This window comes from Miniopterus natalensis, chromosome 15 (assembly GCF_054644295.1).
Source record: "Miniopterus natalensis isolate mMinNat1 chromosome 15, mMinNat1.hap1, whole genome shotgun sequence".
In the NCBI taxonomy this organism is placed as follows: domain Eukaryota; kingdom Metazoa; phylum Chordata; class Mammalia; order Chiroptera; family Miniopteridae; genus Miniopterus; species Miniopterus natalensis.
The window spans coordinates 28,996,405-29,016,568 of NC_142095.1; the positions used below are offsets into that span (position 1 = coordinate 28,996,405).

General features: G+C 46.5%; 1 protein-coding gene across 6 annotated transcripts in view; it reads left to right on the forward strand.

Annotated features, from left to right (window-relative positions):
- Window positions 1-20,164, forward strand: part of ZBTB38 (zinc finger and BTB domain containing 38) — a 66,416-nt gene that overhangs the window by 26,992 nt on the left and 19,260 nt on the right. For 2 of the 6 annotated variants that reach the window (XM_016209861.2, XM_016209860.2), the window contains one exon: window positions 5,009-5,113. The gene's annotated coding sequence lies outside the window, so the exon portion shown is untranslated. The other 4 variants (XM_087824966.1, XM_016209862.2, XM_016209863.2 and 1 more) reach the window with 4 other exon arrangements.

Sequence of the window (20,164 nt, forward strand, 5' to 3'; positions counted from 1 at the left end):
CAGTCCCACCCCCCCTCCCCACACCATTGTCCTCGTCCTTGGGTTGTGCATATATGCGTATAAATTCCTTGGTTAATCTCATTCTTGCTATTGTTATAAAATATCTGTTGAAGAAATAGTTTGTTTGACCAATATTTTCCCACAATCTGAAATTCGATGATTGCATTCCTTGGTGCTGTTTTACATGATCCTTTGTCGCAGAGATTTCTTGTAAATGGCTGGTTACAACTAGAGACTTGACCAGGTTCAGATTCCTTTTTTTAAAGTAGCTGACATTTCATATATTTTATATAAAATTCCTGGTTTGGGCTTCATTGGAAAATTTTGCAGATCTGGCCTTCCCACCTGGCAGCAATTGGTCTGGGGCTGGGTGGTGACCAACCCCACTCCTCATTTAGGTGGGACACCCATTATCCTGTTGGCCCCAGTTCACATTACTTCCCGCCTGGCTCCCTGGGCATTGGAAGTTGACACCCCTATTCTAAACACCGCCTCTTCCTGGGCTTTGGTAGACTTCTCAACACAACATCACAAGAGGCCTTTCAGGAATGTGGTGGTGATTAGAGAAAATGATTTAGATAGGTACTTTCTTAAAATGCTTGGAGGGAAAGAGATAAGCAGCCACATCAGGGGAGGCCAAGTGATAGAATCCGTGCCCAGGATGAGGGAAAGAGAGGAAAAGTAAAACAATAAATTGAGTTCACAGAGTGCTGCAAATATGGGAGGCAGAATGAGCTATAGGTTCCTAGCCCCTGGTGGGAAACAGAGGAAGCAAGTGGATTTAAGGGTGACAAGACTTACATTTGTTTATATATTATGATCATATTAAAACCTTAAAAAAGAAAGAGAAGGGAGCAATAAATGTTAAATTCGCCAATAATCCTTAGTCAAAATGTGCAAGCAGACAGTTGTTGCATAACGGAAATCACCGGGATTAAAAGAAATGAGGTGGAAATCAAGGAAAGCTTCCTAAAAAGGCCCCTGGAAAAGGATTGGGAGCCATGCTGTGGAAGTGTTGAAGAATTGGTAGAAATTTAAGGGGAGAGGAGAGTATCCTGAACGTCTTAGATTTTTTTTATGTGATTAGCAAATGTATTAAAATGAAAAGTGTTATAAAGCTATAGGAAAATAAATAACATTTAGTTGTTTTGAAAAGAATAAACCTTTCCAGAAAAGAATAAAATTATGACAAGTTGGGACATTCCTGGAAATTTCCAGATAGTTCCCCATAGTCCGAAGAATGAGTAAGAGAGAGAATCTGCGACTGGTTATGAGGAAGGGTGGAAAATTTTGAAGGACAGGCTGATTATGTAAGTTTCAGGTTGTGGTGTTTAGAACTGTTGCCACGATATTTTAGTTATTAATAACAATTTGGGGAAATCTGCTCACTTCTGGAGAAACATTTAGCTCTAATGAGAAAGAAATGCCACTGTTTGTGAATTCCCAAGTGGATGTAAGGAGCCATTCATTTGCTAAGCCTCTTAGGAAAGCCAGAGCCGATTTTACCCTTAACAAGCTGTTGACAGCTTCTGATCAAGGTGCCACCTTGGAACATGTTAGCAGCACAGAAAGTGGACTGTGAAGTCAGACCTGTGTTTAAATCCCTTTATGTCAGTCACCATGTGACCCTGGCAGCTTACCCATGGAAAATTTCTAGGGTATAAAGGTTGCTTTACACACTGAAGCTATGATTCTTACCACTTAGACTGCAGGAACTTAGAGCTCTGAACACTTGACTTCAGCACAAAGAGCCACAACTGCTCACACTTACAGAGCACTTACTATGTGCCAGGCACTACTGTAGACGCTTCTTGTGTATTATCCCATTTAATCATCAAAAAGCCCTATGAGGTAAGTGTAATGTTAAAATCAGCCCCATTTTACAGATAAGGAAGCCAAGGCTCAGGGAAGTTGAGTAATTTGCTTAAAGTTACATAGTGAGTGGCCTTATAAGTGACAAAGCTGGGCTTTAAACCCAGGCAGACTGAATCCAAAGGTCAAATTACTTTGTTCTACCACTTCCCACCTTCCAGTCTCAGGGAAGCCCAGAGAGCAATGCTGGTGGCTCCTAATTCGGGTGCCTCAGTTTTGTTGGAGGTTCGAATGATTTTCAGTGTCCAAAAGCCTCAGTGAAAACATCGTAAACTTGCAATCAGAACAAGTTTCTTTAGGTTGGAATCCACAATTAACAGTGAGTTAGCTTAAGTTTTGGAGAAGCTCTGATTGGCAGTTACATATACAAAAACATTGCAGGGTCATTTTTCTAAGTGGGAAGATGAATCATTAGTTAATAAATGCAAGTTAGTGGAATATATCTTTCTAAACATGTAACCGAGGGAGAGAGAATAACGGGTGCCTGGCTTTGAGGAGGTTGCCCATCCTGCCAGCCTTCAAAACCCTGCCTATTTATTTATTTATTTGTTTCATTTTCAAGGTCTGGTGATAAGAATTATTTGTGGTGCCTTTATTTTTAAATTGCATGATTCTTTAATTTGACTTTAAGGCAATCTATTTTCCCTCGATTACTTAAAATAAAAAAAGTTTTACTGGTTTTGTATTTAATATTGGAATCTGTGTTCATCAAAACGATCATGTTCTTAAAACATGGCCAGGAACTGGGATGCAGGGTTGCAAACACGAACTCCTTGAAGCTAGAGACAAGATGCAAGGGCGGCAAAGAACAGACCTTCTATCCTACGTTGTCACCTGGGAGTGAATCTTTTCTAAAGGAAAAATTAAAATAAGACTCATGCTACCAAGACATGGGATAGGTTTTTACAAACAAGCGAAAGAAACCTGGGCATTAGTGCGCTAGGCTGTCCGCTCCACGAGTCGGTGGAAGGCCTCTCAGCAAATACTTTTTCGACGAGCCCCCGGGTCTGGGAAGAAAGATCCTAGCAGGCAGGCGGCAGCCTTTATGTCAGGAGGAGAGCTGGGTCTTTTGCGTGCGACTGTCTTTTATACCATGTGCGGAAAATGAATCTAGGCCCTGTCGGCCTTGGGAAAGCGCAGGTGACACCCCTGGTCCTGAGAATTTGATTAAATTAAAACTGCGCTTGCCTTTCCCCGAATCCTGCTCTCAAACGCGCAGGGTTCGCGCACCGTCCGGGCTGTGGGGCGGGGCCCGGGAAGCCCGCTGCGGGCCCAGGCCTCGTCCGGGCGCTGCCGGCGCGCTGGCGGGAGACCCCGAGCCGGGTGTCCTTCCGCGGGATCGGAACTGTTTTCCCCGGGGAAGGCGGAGGCGGAGGCCGCCGTCCGCTCGGCGAGGTCTGGGGCGCCCCGGGGCCCGCCGCCGCCCTCCCGGGGCCTCGTGCGGGGCGCGGCGAGCCCCCTGCAGCGCCCGCCGCGGGGCGGAGGGTCGGGCCGACCTCCCGGCGGACGGGCCGCGGCCAGTGCCCGCGCCGGGGGCGGGCCGGCTGGCAGAGCCCAGCCGCCGGCGTCCATTTTCTGGGCGGTGCTGTGCGGCGCGGCGCGGCGGGCCTGGCGGGTGCGGAAGCGCCATGGACCCCCCGGGGGAACGCGCTCGCCGCGGCGGAGCCGGACCCCGTAAGTGCGGGGCGCGGGGTCTGTGTGCGCGGCCGGAGGGCGAGCGCGGCCTGCGGACGCGGGGCTCCGGGCGGCCGGCCAGCCCCCTCCTCGCCGGGGGGCGCGTGGAAGCGCGGCCGGGAAGCCCGGGCGCAGGGCGCTGAGCCCCGCGGCGCTGCCGAGCCGAGCTGCGGCGGGCACCGGGCGCCCGCAGGTGCCCGGGCCCGGGGCCTGCGCCGGCCGCCGCGGGGGCTCCGCCGCAGCGCCGGGCAGGTTGCGCCGCATCCGGCGGCCCCACTGCGCAGCTGTGCCGGGGGCGGGGGGCGGGGAGAAACGCGCACCCAAGGGACGTTCTGGGCTCGGGTCCAGCAGGCTCGGGCGCTGCGCTGACAGTCGCACCTCCCCACCCCCAGGCTGCGACTCGGACCCCAGTCCCGACCCTGCGGGAACCTGATGATTTCCCAGGTTCAGCCCTTAGCCCTCGGGATTGAATGGGAAGTGCTGAGGCCGGGCCCTGCCCCGGGGGCCGCAGCCCAGCCTCGCGCTTCTGCAGCCCGCTCGGGGCCGCCCGGTGGGTGCAGCGCAGCCGCGCGCTGTTAGCCACTCCTTTGCAGGGAGTGTAATAATCGCCTTAGGTTTTGGTCCATCTGCGATTCCACTTTATAACTCCAGCGCTGCTATAGGTAAGTGATTAATTCCATTCCGGACTTCGGCGCTGATTGACTATCGCTTTGAAGGATTCGTTGTAGATCGGCGTTATGGTGCCTTATACCTGGTATAACGGTTAAAGACTTTTCTCCTCGTTGGAAAGCTCAACCACTTCGTCAGGTTCTCCTGGTTGGAAAGAACAGAAGGATCTAGTGCGTGGTTTCAGAGAAACTTCCAGTGAGGTGCTGTATCTGAGGGTAGGGTTTTCCCAATGGAGTAGGGACCCATTAGAGAAGATTGTGAAATCAGTTTAGTGGGTTACTACTGGAATTTGTAAAAAGATATAGAATGTACAATACAGTATAGAAAAGAATCGAATAAAATAGGAGATAGTAGAGTGCGTTGCACACGGTAAGAGTAAGCATTGTTTTGAGACTTGGGGATTTGTTTATATAATTTTTTTAAATTGTGGTCACTGCCAAAAAGTTTTTAAAACCCTGACTTACAGGTTAATAACGCAGGCTTTGGGATCAGTTGAACCTGGGTTTACCTCCCAGATCCAACATAACCTAGTTGTGTGACCTTGAGCATATTCCGTGACCTCTCAGAATCTCTTTTAGTATAGCTGTAAAGTGGGAGGATGTCTCCTATATTTGAGGAGTATTATGAAGACTATATGAGGTCATATATGTCAATCACTTTGCTCAGTGCTTGACGTATATAGTAGGTGTTCAGTGTACATGCTAATTGTAATTACTGTTATTGCTGAAACCTCAAATCCTGGCAGCTAGTCTTGAGGCACTGTGCTTTTCTTTCCTTTTTTTTTCTTTTTTAGATCTTGATGTGGAAGAGATGGAGGACTCAGAACCAAGGATTTCCAAGTGATTTCTTCCAAAGCAGGAGAAACTAACTTTGCTAAGGCTGGTCTGTTCTACCTGAGGTAACTAAATTTGCATGTCTCCTTAGCCTAAAGAGGAAATTTTTTTCTAAGGGACTGAAGGGCTCCCAAGGGGCATATGGTCTGGGCTAGCGATCCACCAGGTTTGGGTGTTACAAAGTGACAATGATATTTAAGCTAACTGTTATTAAGGAGATATGTGTGAGACGCCTTGGTGATGAAGGGTGAACTAAGCAAACAGGGCTCCAGGAAGCTGGTTTCTCGTTTCAGTTCTGCCAGTGACTGTCACGGGAGCTTCTAGAAGTCTCTTTATAGATCGCTAGCTTCTCCAGGCTGGAAAGACCGACAGACATCGCTGTGGCCCAGAGAGTTTAAATGCCTCTTCAGGGTGACCAAGTGGGCTGGGATAGAGGCAGGCCTGGAACCTGGATCTGGATTGCTTAGTCATCAACTAACCTCAGGGTCTGGTGTGGGGTGAGCACCGTGCTAGGCACCGAGAATAGAAGCGGGAAGAGCCCACCCCCAGAACACTTGCAATTTGTACTGACAGGTCCTGACAGCCCAGCCCATTAAATGCTACCTTCGAGGCATATATGAAGCCCCACTACCATTTATCAAGCATGTGCGTGCGTGCGTGCGTGTAGTAAGGCAGTGTGTTATGGGATTAAGTGTTGTATTTTTATTTATTCCTGTGGGGTAGGGAAGACTAGATGTGAAGGACTGACATGCAGAAATGCATAGGCAGCTCGTGAAGGCCTTTGCCTCGTACTGCATTTATGGTGCACGTTCCAGATGCAGAGCACGGTGGTAGGGCCACAGAGTGCAAGGTAAAGCGCTTGCTTGCCCTGGAGGAGCTTGCAGCCTAAACTCCAAAGATGTGTAGTCAGTGCTTGACAGTCACCCCTCCTTCACCTGCTCCTCCAGCAGCCAGAGTGGGGTCTGTCACAGGAAGAGTTGACATATCAGAGTTCTTGCCCCTCAATGCACTTTCCCCCCTTTTATCACATGTAACATATCCTTCCATTCATCTATGAAAACATACTTTCAATTCACAAACAATAGGAAGACCTCCTCTGAATTCATTCATATATTTGTTCGTTCATCAAATGTTTATCGAGCTCCTCCAAGGCGCTTGGGTAGTCAAGACCAAACAGGGCACCAAGTTTTTACCGTCATGATCTTAGTCACGTTCAGTATCTTAGCAAGGACCCATCGTTCAACAGTTAAGAGATTTTTATTGTTAACATGCTGGAATACCAGCTCCAAGGATGTTTATTGGAGGCTGACCCATAAATAGGATTCCAACTGGATATACAGGAAAATCTTTTTTTTTTTTAATCTTAAAATCTTCAGAAAGGAATTTCTTCTCTTTTAAATTTTGCTTTTGCCGTTACTGTCATCTGCTTATAGAGGCCTTTCATTTGTACCCTTAACCTGTAGGCAGAGAGAAAAACCAGTTTGGCAAGTGGGCTTTCTTTGACTCAGAATGCTCTTTTTTAAGCTTTGGAGGCCACACAGCACTGTGGGTGTTTAAAGTAAAGCAATTTAAGAGAGATTTCATTTAAAGGTACAAAGTTAGAGATAGAGCCAATAATTGCATTAAGCAACAGAAATCAGATTGTATGTCTTGAATGCTACTTGTAATATACTTAAGCTCCAAATAGAACAAATGAGATGTTGAATGGAAATGTGCTTTGCAAACTTTTAGGAGTCCTATACATGTTAGGCAGCAAATCTTTATTGGGTAACTACTATGAGTGTGACACTGTGCTAGAGAGAACTGAGGATTCAGCAGCAGAAAGATCTGGTTCCTTCCTTCTCAGACCCTGTTTTGTAGGCAAGGAAATAAAATACACAAAAATAATTGTGTGGTAAATGCCCAGAAAAAAAGATATTTTGGTAATTTGAAAAGAAAGAGGTCCCCTTTTGCTCTAGGAGTCAGGGGACTCTTTTTTGAGAAAAAGCATTTAAGCAAGTCCTTGAAGGATGTGGAGTTTCCATCATAGAGATGAGGAGGAGGCATGTGAGATAGGAGAAGTAGCAGGAAAACAGGAAAGCATGGAGCACATTCAGGGAAAGGTAGCAAGCCCAGCTGAATTAGAACTGATCTACACAGGCATCTAGTGGGAAATAAAACTGGACTGCGTTTGGTGCCGAATGTTACTGGTCTTGAATGCCAAGCTGGGAAATACAACTGTATTAAGCAGTTGGAGACATTGAAGACATTTGGGCAGCGGAGTCTCATGGCTGCACATTAGGAGTGTGCTCCTGTGGTAGCGGGGGAGATCGGGAGGAAAGGCAGGGCAGAAATCAGAGACAGGGAGGTTGGTTAGAGGGCTCCCATAGTCCACCAAGGAAAAGGATGGGGGAAGGCCTGAGATGGGTGATAGCCGTGAAACGGGAAAGGAACAGATGCAAAGGACACAATCTGGCATCTCAGTGGACAAGGAGCCCCTAGCGCCGATGCAGATTTCCAGGGCAGTGGTGTCCATGAAAGGAGCTTGGAAGGAGGTGAGGGGCTGTGTTTTAGAGGTGCTGAACTTGAAGTGTTGAAGTATGGTGTCCTCCTAGCAGATGGGGGCTTTGTGCTCCAGAGGAAGGCCAGGGCTAGTTTGGGAGTCCTTGGGATATAAATAAGAGGTGGGGGAAGAGATTTTTTAGAAAGAGAATATATGGAGGCAGAGGTTGAGGGTGGAGCCCTATGAGGAAAGAGGGATGTAGGGAGGATCTAGAGAGAATTTTGGCAATAGAGGAAGGAAGAGCCACAAGAGAACAGGACTCCAGAAGCCAGCAGAAGGGGGTTTCCCAGTGGAGGGGACCTGGAGTGTCAGATGCTGGAGGGAGAGGCCCAGCATGGTCATTGGATTGACAAGTGCTAGATCACACGTTTGCTGGTGCTTTCCTTTATAAGACAATACAACTTACAGAATGAATATCAAGACGTTTCATTTGCAAAAATTTGTAGCTTGTGCAAATCAAGAATCACTATTAAATTTGACCCTAGCAAGCCTCAAAATACACTTCTCATTACTAAAATTCGGGCTGTTAAATGTGGTTTTGAGGGTAGTCATATCCTTTATTCCATTGTCAGCAGATGGACCAAAGGATATTCGTTGATATTGTAAATTCTTTAAAAACTACATGTCTGTTGATGCAAAAGGTTGCTAAAAATAATTTAATTGCTTTGCCTTTTTACCATATGTCTATCTTATGACGTGAGTGCGTGTGCGCGCGCGCGTGTGCGTTTTCATAGGCACATGAGCTTAATACATTGGAATGAGGAGACTGGGGTCAGATAAATCTAGTTTCACAACCACGCTGGGCCATATTCCAGGCTTGTGACTCTAGAAAAGTTACTCTCTGTCTCAGCCTAACTTTTTCCGTCCATAACTCAAATAGGATTATTTTGAAGATCGATTAATATACTGTAATTTAGTCAATATCTATACTATAGTAGGCAATTAGTAAGTGTTGCTTCCCTTCCCCTGCCAACCTTGTGTGGGTGTGTAAATTTCCACATGATGTGCATCTATACACAAAGCCTTGTCCTTAGGACTCATTTTAATGTGTTTTGTCACACACACAGCATACCTCACACTATAGTTAACCTATCCTGTGATAGGTCAAGTGCCTCGCAGTTTAATAAGGATAAGAATCAGCCCGGGAAACTTACTAAAATGTGGGTTCCCAGACCCCCGGCACAGAGACTCTAATTCAGTAGACTTGAGGTGGGGCCCCTGGGAATCTTCATTGTAAACGGTCACTGCTGTGATGAAGATGAACAGGTGCCAGTTGCTAGGAAAGGATAAACTTGAGACTCGATATGCTGATTTCAAATCCAATTTCTATTAGAGGCATATCTAAAAAGTTTCATATTTGTTTCATTAATGTTTATGGATTATATCTGTAATAAGATAAAACACACATCCCAGATAACCAAGGAATGGGGGCATTACTGCACCCACCTTCACCGCGTATCCACAGGAGCACGGGGTGACATGCAGCCCCAAATCAGCTTTTCCTAGGGAATGAGTGCTGAGGCCCTCTCCCTATGCTCAGAGTTTGCAAAACCAATGTAACTATAAATGTTGTTACCAGTAATATGTTTAATGGCAGCAGCATTGTACAGTGGTACCTCCGTTTTCTAATGTCTCCGTTGACGAACATTTCGGCTTACGAACGCCATAAACTTGGAAGTAAATGCCTCAGTTTTCGAACACGCCTCGGAAGTCAAACATGCCACGTGGCTTCTGCTGAGGGCAAGATCCTGAGGCCCAGCTGTCGGTTGTTGATGCCTCAGTTTTCGAACGTTTCATTCGAAACCGAGGAGCCACTGTACAGTCATGCCATTAAAACATTTGAGTGCATTTATCCGTCTGACTCTGTGTCTTCTGGTCAGTAAACATCTGTCATTCTATTTCCCGCATTCTGTGCTTCTTGGAATCGGGTAGTTTTGAGGCCAGCTCTCATTGTTCACCTATCCCCACCTGATTTTATAGATGATTTTATAGATGAGAAAATAATTGTCCTTTTTTCCTCCTAATTCTATCTCTCTGCTTATTTGAAAGAAAGGATGGAGACGTGCGTACATGTTTGGTGGTCAAGCTATTTATGAAGGATATGAAACCCATTTACTTGTATATATTGAATTGTGTTTTATGTTCCTTGGACATAATTGAAAACTTAGATGACCTAACAGGAATATATTTATTAAAACGATACTGAGTCATTTTATAACATCGTTGACGTTCCGTTGATGGTTTGCTTCTCTTGGGAGAGGATGCCAATGGCCTGGAGCTTTGCCTAGAAACAGGGTTTCTCTGTCTATACCCATAACTCCCGAGAGGATAAGACAGACTGGCTTTCATGGAGTCAGTTCTACACCTTATGTGCGTTATCTCAGCCATCTCATGAGAAGCTCCAAATAACCTGGTATGGTGAACTTGAGGCAAAGGGAGGCTCAGTAATGGGGCCAATGTTGTAGAGATGAGATTTTCACACCCTGGGCCTTACCTGACTCTGAAGTCCTGCCTCTTCTCTCCACGCCCAGGTTGTTCTCCTAGCCACATACTGAGAGTATGCAGTAGATCATTGTTTCTGATTTTAGCTTAGAGACTTAGAGACCCTTGTCTCCGGTATTATTGTAACCTCCGAATTTTTGACACGAACAAGTGGAGCAGAGGTAATGTGCAGTCTTGAATCTGTTCAATAAATATCAACTCTTCATGTGGAGCCTCCCTATCGCTCTCATCAGCCCTTATCTACCCAGCCAGGTGCTGCCGTAAGCTTTTCTTTTAGAGTCAAAACACCAATGGATTTCTGCACTGATAAGATCAGTTGGTTTGTGTCTTGCTAGAGCGGTCACTGTCCCTATGCCTGGCTAAATGGCCCCAGAGTGGCCATGCCAGTTGAGAGTTTAAAAGTGTTTCTTGGGGAATTGCCCGGAGGTGCTCGGTGTTTGTTGATTACCTCTGGAGCCCTGAGCAAGCCTATAGGGGGCGATGGAAAGAGTGCAGAGCCCTGCAGAGGGAGGTAAAAGACCTCTGTGTGAGAGAGCAGACAGGAGACCTGGGACTTGCTTCCTGGCCCCACTGTGCAACCTTGGGAAAGAAAGTCGAGGAAGTTTGCTGGCTTGGTTTCCTTGCCTGTAACCAGAGGTTTGGCTCAATGATGACTAAGGTTTCTCCCAGCAGTAATTTCTTTCCTCTCTAGCAGAAAAGCAGAGGTGCTGAGACAAAGCGAATAAACTCCATGTCTGAGGTCTTCCAGAGTCCTGATTTCAAGACTCCCCCCGACTGTCCTCACGGGTGCACCAGTACTAACCAGATGTTGCGTTCAGCCTTTACCCCCCTACACTTTTGGGGAGAGTGCCTGAATTTAAGGATGGGAAAGATTTTCCACTTTGGAAGAAATGAACATTCTTACAGAAAGATCGAGACTAGCTGGGAGTCAATCAAAAGATGGCAGAATGGACGGTAGGCTTGTCACATTTTATAGCTAGAAAGAACCCGAGGCATAAGCTAGCCCAACCTCTTCACATTCCAGATAGGGAAATGGGAGTCCCAGGAAGTCATAGGACTTGCTCAAGGTCACACAGTTAGTGGCAAACTGGGAACAGAACCCAGTGTCCTGTGCCCAGTCCAGTGTGCCCTCTGCAGAAACAGGTAGATCCTGTCCTAAGGCAGGTTATCAGGAGAGCAGGAAATGGCAGTCTGCAAGCAGAGCTTACGAGGGGCCGAACTGTTCCGTTGGAGAAGGCGAACCATATGCCTGCTGGGCTTCTAGCAGACACACAGTGGGACACCAATGGTGCAGACTTCTGTCTCGTTGTACCGTTGAAGCACTTGGATTCTTGCCATTTAAAGTAGTCAAGAAAATGACTTTTTAGCCTGGCTGGTGTGGCTCAGTGGTTGAGCATCAACCCGTGAACCTGGAGGTCACGATTCCATTCCTAGTCCAGGGTTCTGGCTCGATCCCCAGCAGGGAGCGTGGAGGAGGCAGCCAATAAATGATTCTCATCATTGATGTTTCTCTCTCTCTCTCCCTCTCCTTTCCCCTCTCTGAAATCAATAAAAACATATTTTTTTTTAAAAAAGAGAAAGAAAATGTCTGTTTAGACTGGGAGAGGCAGAAGGCTGTTTCCTATTTTGTTTAAAGCATTTTCCTCTCTTATTTAAATGAAAATTACTAAGCTTTAGAATAATTTAATTTTGAAAGGAATGAAACATTCTCAGGGAGTATGAGGAAGAAGATGGAGCTTGGCACAGCCCGTTTTACTGGCTACGACTTTGAGCGTGTTCATCCCCGGGTGCGTTTTTGTGAGCAATCCAGGGCCTGCAAGTCCTAGAGGGGCGTCCCGGGGTGCTTTCGGGGCCGTGAAGGCCGGCTTTGTGCAGGGCCAGGTGGAGATGAGCTGTCACTTCCTGCTTTGTGAGCTGACTGCTGTCTCTAGGCCCTGTTTTGTTTGTGTTCCCCTTCCTGTTCCTGTGTTAGAACAACTCCTGGTTGTTTGTAGAGTTGATTACAGTTAGGTCATAAGAGAGCTGAATGTGTTACCCTGCCAGGCGTGAGAGACTCGAGTTCGAATCTCAGGCTTCCCCACCGTACGTGCATCTTCACGTTCAGCTTGGAGGTTTCCGATTAGCTCGAACAGAACGTTGCTTCGCTCCTAGACCAAAGTGAGATTTCCTTTTTAAAAACCTACTCAGCATTCTGGCCTGTCCCTGCTTACACCGGTTTATTCTGGTCTCGTCTTCCCTGACGTGAGCTCAAAGAGCAAGGTTTCTCGGGGCCGGCTGCTGCCTCTGATGCTCATCGGGGGAAGCAGCCTCACAGTAGCCAAAGCCAGGCCTGCTGCCTGCGCGCCTGTGTGCGTCCTGCCCGTGGCCTGGACTAAGGCGACGTCCAGCTTTGCTGTAACGGGAGAGGAAGGCAGGACCCCTTAGGAGCAAGCAGAAGGCACCGGGATAGACGGAAAAAGCGATGACGTGGCAGTGAACCGAAGCCCCAGCTGGGGTTTTACTCACGCGCTAGAGAGTTGGCCTACCTCAAGGGCTGTGCTAAATAGAGTTAAAATATTTTTTTCCAGTCAAGGTCGAGCAGTTCTGGAGTTTCTTGAGCCACTACACGTTGTAGGCTGACTCTTTGCACAGAAGCACCGTAAATTCCCCTTTATTTCTAAATGAATGTATACTACAAAGTGAGTTCCTCACTTTGTGTGTTGAATATGTATATATTGTTAATCTCCACCCATGGATATGTTTTTGTTTTGTTTTCTATTGATTTGAAAGGGGGGGGAGGGAGAGAGAAACATCGATCAGTTGCCTCCTTATGCACCCTGACCAGGGATGGAACCCGCAACCTTTCGGTGTACAGGACCGTGCTCCAACCAACTGCGCCACCCAGCCGCAGGTTGTTTGTTGTATATTTCATATTCCTAATATTTGTTTTTTGTTTTGACATTTAAAAAAAAAAAATCAAGAGTTTTATGCCACATCTGAATGATCTAGTTTAATACTTTCTTCTCTGTTTAAATGATAAGAGTTTCTCATAAGATGATTTGCACTTCTATTTTAGGAAATAGTTTTTGAGGCCTTTTTTTCTTTTATGAAGTTTAAATGGGAGTCTTACCTCCAAACCTAGCAGTTACCTTACTTGAAAAAATGACCTGTTTGCCCCCACAAGGCTCCCTGAGCAGGGATGATAGTAAAAGTCAGGTGATTAGTCACTGTGGCCTTCAGCAAACACTTGGAGGCCATGATTTATGTTTCTGGCCGGAAAAAAATTCTCTCTGTCTTTAGATAATTACTCTCATGAAAGGTAAGTGGCCTGTATTCCCGGAGGGTCCCTTGAGTGGCCTGTTTGTTGTGTGCAGGTTTCTAGAACTGGTGGCCATTTTCTGCGAGTTTGAATCCCCATGTGAAACTCCTCCCACCGTGGCGTCTGAGCATTTGTTTTCTGAAATGAAAGCACAAGCAGAAACTCGAGCTGTTCTGCAGAACAGCCTGTTCTTTAGATGTTTTTAGATCAGTATATTTAAAGCATAATTTTCCTAAACAGCCTATTGTGTGTTTTAATCTGCAGTAGATTTGGGTTTGTTTTGGGAATTTTACTTTCTTAAATCTAGACAACTTATTGTGCCACTGCTCCCTGGTCCCCTGGTCTTCCTGCCCCCAGATAATTTCACTCTAAAACAGGTGAACAGGTGAACTGTTTGGCTACCTGACTAGGGCCAGGAACCGTCATTCAGTTTTAATTAAATTTGTTTTAGGGGTAAACTTGGCAAAAGCTAACTGGAACTTAGTTCCTTTCGTATTCTTCCCTCTCCCCGCCCAACAGTTTTCTTTTGTCTAAACTACTGTGCATCCATTTGCGTGGCCAGCCAGAGCTTTTGTCGCATTTCCACAGCAGGAAAGCTGTTGGGCTTCTATTTGTCCGTCAGAACTATCTGGGCTGCTTGACTGCTCTGCCAGTCACCTGCATCCCCTGGCCCCTCGGAAGAGGTGGCTGTTTAACATTCCTGTGCCACTCAGAGATCTTGCACCCACGCCTGGCCTCCCTCCAGAGATTGCAGTGTTGCCGCAGTGGCTTCAAACTGGAAAAATGGGAGGTGGAAGAGCAATGATGGAAAACGGGGGAGGAGGAATGGTGGAAAACGGGAGGAGGAAACGTTTGCAGAAGGAAAGTGTGCATGTGGACTCGAATACGGGAGAGCCCAGGCTCATAGAAATGATCTTTGTACATTCTACGTCTGGAACCAGGTGGGAAAGCACTGCAAACATGGGGCTGCCTGTTGACAGTGGGGAGGAGGCCAGGAGGAGCAGGGCCCAGAGCACCAGCAGCCTGACCCCCCAGCACGAGACTGCCCCCCCCCCGACCAAGGGGAGTGGCTGTGCTTCCCTCACCCCCCTCCTACTTCTCTAGAGCAGAATTTACTTCCTTGGGTTGGCCACCATTGTCCCCTTCTCAAAGATTCCCCTGAGGACACTGGTAATCTTGGTGGATGTGCTTTATTGTGTTGACCCCGTTGTTTGAAGCCCTGACTACCAGGTAGTTCACGTTCCACTTCCATGATCTAGTTTTTGGAATTGTTGTTGCTCGTCGCAGTGATGGAGTGTGATGTCAACTCGGAATACTCTGACCCAGGAAGCAGCTGCCGATAAAAGTCTGTGTTCTCGGCAGTTACTGCTTTTCTCATGACTTCACCTGCTAAGGATGCAGATGGGACCATCTTTTGCAAAGGAGAGCTGGCTGCCTCTGAGAGGACGAATCCATCATTGGGGGTGCTGATTAGCCGAGTATCGCTTCCTTCTCGAAGCTTGGGCTGACCCTATCGTTGACGTGACTTTCGAAGCAAAGTGAAGAGATTGATATTTGCCCCTCTGCCCCTTAGAACTCATATATTAAGGATATTCCACAAGGGAATGAACAGCTGGGGGGATTCTGAAGAAGTATATGACCCAGACACATTCCATGTTAAGGTGTCTCACCACCCATCCCTGCGTTAAGATGGAATACTTTTCTAGTCTTGGAAGCTTGAATACATCGACCTCATCATTTACATTTTAGGGGGACAATAAGTCGTTGTATAGATATTGAAATGCTACAGGCAGAACAAAACTTATAAGTGATTGATATTTTTATTACAGATTAGGCTCTAAAATTCAGATACAGAGGCAGGAAGGTGATATAAATGTTCAGTGTGTGCTGGATATAAGAACAAAGAGTGGTTTGTGACAGACTGGAGGGCATGAAATTTTTAAAAAATAATGTGGGGCTGGATGGAACAGATCAGCAGGTTGACAATTATAGAGCTGTACCATCTGACTCAACCCACCAGTCTGGACTTCCTCCGTGGCAGCCTGCCTGGTCTTTTCCTACAGAATGTTGGGCTTGAAGCTCTCCAAGACCCAGCCCAAGGAAAAGCCATGGCCGTTGAGCCTTCTCCATGTCACAGCAAATAAAGAAGCCGCTTTAGATATAAGCTGTGTCCATCTCATCCAGGCAAAGTGATTTGTCAGTGGAGTCAGTGGCAGAGCACAGCATCTTTGTCCAAGGACATCTGGAGAGGCATCAGACATAGCCTTAATTATGGTGCCCAGTGCTCAGTGTACCCATCTCGGGATGGAACAGAAGAACCGACCAAAGGGAGCCCTCCTTATCCAGGCATGTCTCTCTCGGCAGCTGAATGGAGCCAAGCCTGCAGAGGCTAACCTGGATGGCACCAGGCCAAGAGACGACACCAACGGACAGCAGGCATATCTTGATATACCTGGTCTGTGGTATTGACCTTTTTGGCCCAAGGATACTTTCTGAAATATTAAGCACTTAGCCACTTCCTAACTAGCCCTGGACTGGGACAGTGTGAGAATTGTCCTCTCTCTGTTGACAGTTGACTGACCTTCTGCACATCGTGGAATTTATAACGTGTTTCCATTCTTCTAATTATCTCTTAACCACTCCCATTTTTCTCAGCTTTCTTGGTGCTAAGGGAGTCATATGTCTTCTGTAAAGCACTTAACACAGGGCCTGGCATGTGGAAAGTGCTCAGTAAATATTAGCTTTTGTTGTCATTGGCATCATCGTCACTGTAACTCTTATCTTTCACCAGCAGGTAAGGAACCTTGGTTTCCTTAAACCTGAGACTTGGTTGTGTACCTCAGCCATCTCCACACTGACATAAGTGAAGATGGGCCGCACCTGCATGACCCACTGTGTCAGAAAATGCACTTACACAATCCCCAGCTGACTCGTGGGTGTTAATGTTAGGGAGCACCGCTCTAGACACCGTGGTGAAGCACAGAGATAGACTGGCATAGAGATCGGTCCTTGCGGATTGTTAGCTATGCGGTGCTTTGGGACAGCCTTAGGGGACGGGGGCTGGGGCTGTGCTTTTATGTTATGCTGTAGGGACCTGTGATGAAATCTCTAGGAATCTGATTCTGAGAGCTATTGTCCACTGCCCGAGACTTTAACTTCAACATAGAACCTGGTTCCTTCCCACCCTTTCCACCCACTGACCTTCTGGCCCTGCAAACTTTGCTGCCAAGAAGGGAAATTCCTTTGTGAGAAGACAGAAGATCTTTGTGTGTCTGGGAACTGACACAAATAATTATAACAGCAGGACTTTAATGGTGGTACATGTATCAATGTAAAAATGAGGGGCAGTCCGCTCTCAGTGAAGATTTGGGGCCTCTAGTAGGTGGTGAGAAGGGAGGTGTAATGGGACCTCCTTTAGCATTGGTCACCAAGAATATTGCCTGCTCCTAAGGAAACGTTTTGAAAGACAAAGATAACCAATCCCATGCCGCCACAGTGACTTGCTGTCTGGACTGGAAGCTGCGGGGGTGGTGAGAAGGAAATGTCCACAGTATCTTAGGGATGAAATCCTAGCTTCATATAAAATTAATTTAGTTCAGAAAGTGCATTAACTAAAAGCCTTTCCAGCCCTTCAAAGCTCTCGCCTATATTTTGAGGGTAACGCGGTCTAGCATATTGGTAATCTATGATTGTGGTGATTTTTTCCATTCTGTTTATAGTACATTCAGGTAGCCTCATGCCCTGGACACTTAGTGGCCTGGGGTCCCTCAGGCAGCACAGGGCTTGGAAGTGCAGCTGTGGGTCTGAGCAGCCTTGAAATGGCTCTCTCGCCCCCTTTCTCCCTCCTCTCGGGCCACTGCCAGGGAACTTAGCTTGGAGCTTCTCACCCCCATCCCCTCTAGCACTCATCCAGGTGAGTTGTGGCCGTGGTGTCTGTAGTGGTTGAATGGTGCCCCTCCCCTCCCCCAAGACATGTCTATATCCCCAAAGCTGTGACTGTGATCTTATTTGGCAAAAGGGGTTTTGCAGATTTAAGTTAAGGATCTTAAGATGAGCCCATTCTGGATGATGGGATGGGCCCTAAATTCAGAGCCAAGTGTCCTGAGAGATGCACAGAGGAAAGATGCGTCAAGGGGAGAAGGCCATGTGAAAGTGGAGGCAGAGGTAGGTGCTATGCAGCCACAAGCCAAGGAACTCCTGGGTCCACCAGAAGCTGGAAGAGGCAAGGAAGGATTGTCCCCTAGAGCCTTCAAGCAGAGCAGGCCCTGCCAGCACCTTGATTGTGGACTTCTGGCCTCCAGAACGGTGAGAGAATAAATTTCTGTTGTTTTGAGTCACCAAGTTTGTGGCAATGTGTTATGGCAGCCACAGGAAACTGATACGGTATCCAAACCTGGCCTTCATTCAGAAGCTCCTGGGAACTTGCTAAAAATCTGTTTCTGGGGCCTTGCTCCTAGCTACAGTGATTCAGTCAGTCTGGGGTGGCACCAAGAAACTAAACTTTTTTTCAATTACAGTTTACAGTCAATATTATTCTGTATTAGTTTCAGGCGTATAACATATTGGTTAGACAGTCATATACTTTACAGAGTGTTCCCCCCAATATTTCAAGTACCCACCTGGCACCATACAAATTATTACAATATTGTTGACTGTATTCCCTGTGCTGTACTTTACAGCCCCCTGACTATTTTTTAACTACCAATTTGTGCCTCTTAATCCCCTCACCTTTTTCACCTAGCCCCCCAGTTCCCCTCCCCTCTGGCAGCCATCAGTCTGTTCTATGTGTCCATGAGTCTGTTTCTATTTTTTTTTTTTCATTTATTTTCTTCTTCAGATTCCACATATAAGTGAAATCATAGGGTATTTGCCTTTCTCTGTCTGACTTATTTCTCTTATGCTCCCTCTTTTTCAGTACTCAGCCCCACCTCTCTTTTGCTGACTCCCTTTCCCCAAACTCAGTTTAAGTGCCTTCTCCAGAGCCCTGGGCTCTCTCCCTAGAGCTGTTCAGTCATCGTGGAGGAGCCGTTCAGTCTGCTTGCCTGTCTCCTCCATTGGACTGTGGCCTCCAGAGGTTGCTGAATGAGGGAAAAAATAAAGACTTAAACAAGGCCAAGGGGATGAAATGGTGGTTCTGCTTTTCCGAGTTACTGAACCCATGCTGCCTTACGTCTCTTCAGTCGTTAAGAAAATAAAAGTACTTGGTTTTAATGAATGTAATCAAGACATAGTAGCAGTAGTATAGTGGTAATATGTACGTATGTAAGTAATACCATTAATCGAACATTTGCTAGCTAAGGTCTCTGTAGTCATTACGTCATTTAACTATGACATTAATCATCTCAGGAGTCAGTCCCGTTTTACAGAATGAATTCAACACAATGCTGTGCGGTCAGGCGATGTGCAGACGATCACTTAGCCAGCAGTGTGTTAATGGTACATAAGCTGATCAGGAAAAATTGGTTTTATTGGTAAAAAATAGCTAATGATATACAGTTGTGGTTTTTTGAATTCCAAAAACAAATACATTTATGGCATGGAATTTGGCATAAAACAAGTACAGCCATAAAACATATCAGTCAAGAGATGAGATTGGTGATTTAGATCTACTAACATTTGAAATCACATAAGCATAGTCTTCCTGTTAAGTGTGCTAGAAAAAGGCTGTGACTCAGAGTCACAAGATCGGGGTTGAAAATCCAACCCTGACAATGACAAGCTATGTGATGTTGGGGTTTTGGCTTCGTTTTTCTGAGCCTCAGTGTCATCCTTTTTGAAATGGAAATATTTCACAGCCCATGTGGGTGTTGTGAGAAAGAAAATGAGGTATTGTGTAGGAGTGATTTATCGATGGCAGCGGGTTGACCAGGAAATAAGGACAGGTGGCCTTGCCTTTGTTCCATGCTTGGGTCCAGAAGATTGGCCTTTGGGAAGAGTCAGGACGGGGAAGGTGATGTTCTGCTGGGGACACGGACATAGGCACTGGACCAGTGCAGGCTGTCTGAGTTCCCTGGTGGGGCAGGGGCAAGGATGCCAGGATGTGAGCCCCAGAAAAACAAATGGCATGAGCCAGTTAGGGAGCATGCAGGAGTGGTTAGAAAATTAGAGGCTTGCTGTGCTTACGTAAACAACGGAGCTGAGAGAATGTAACTAGTCAGGAGTTAGATCGAGTCACCTCTAACCAGGGACCAGCTCAGGGACCACACAGACCAGCTCCCGGGAACACGACATCCTGTTCTTTTACTCCTTGACTATTCCCAATAATTTTGTTTTCAGAGGCCCTGAAGTTCTCTGGATCTCAGCACAAGAGCTCCCTTACCTTGCGGTCTCAGCGTCTCGATTCCAAACGTACTGATGTATTAACGTGGCCCAGTGTCAGTGTATTAACATGTTCCTCACAGGGTCACTTCCTGCTGGTGTGGTTTCAACCTCCTTCCCCTTTAAAGATGAAACCAAGGCTTTATTTTTTGTATTCTAATAGGTTGAAAAATATCTTCCAAGTTGTCATTAGTACAACAGTCTTGAGGATCGGTCACTTTCTGCCCCTCCCTGGAGGTAAGCGTAGGAAACAGCCATGCCTTTTTGCCACAGATGTCACCCTCCTGAACTTACCCAAAAGTTTCTGGGGCAGGTATCAACATCTCATGCTTAAGGAATCAGTAGATATATTTTAAGATAGAATTGACACTGTAAACTATTCCAACAGACTGGAGATAGTGGACCAGATGAGCATGATTAAATTTAACCAGAATAAAGAAGGGAATGTTTGAGTTT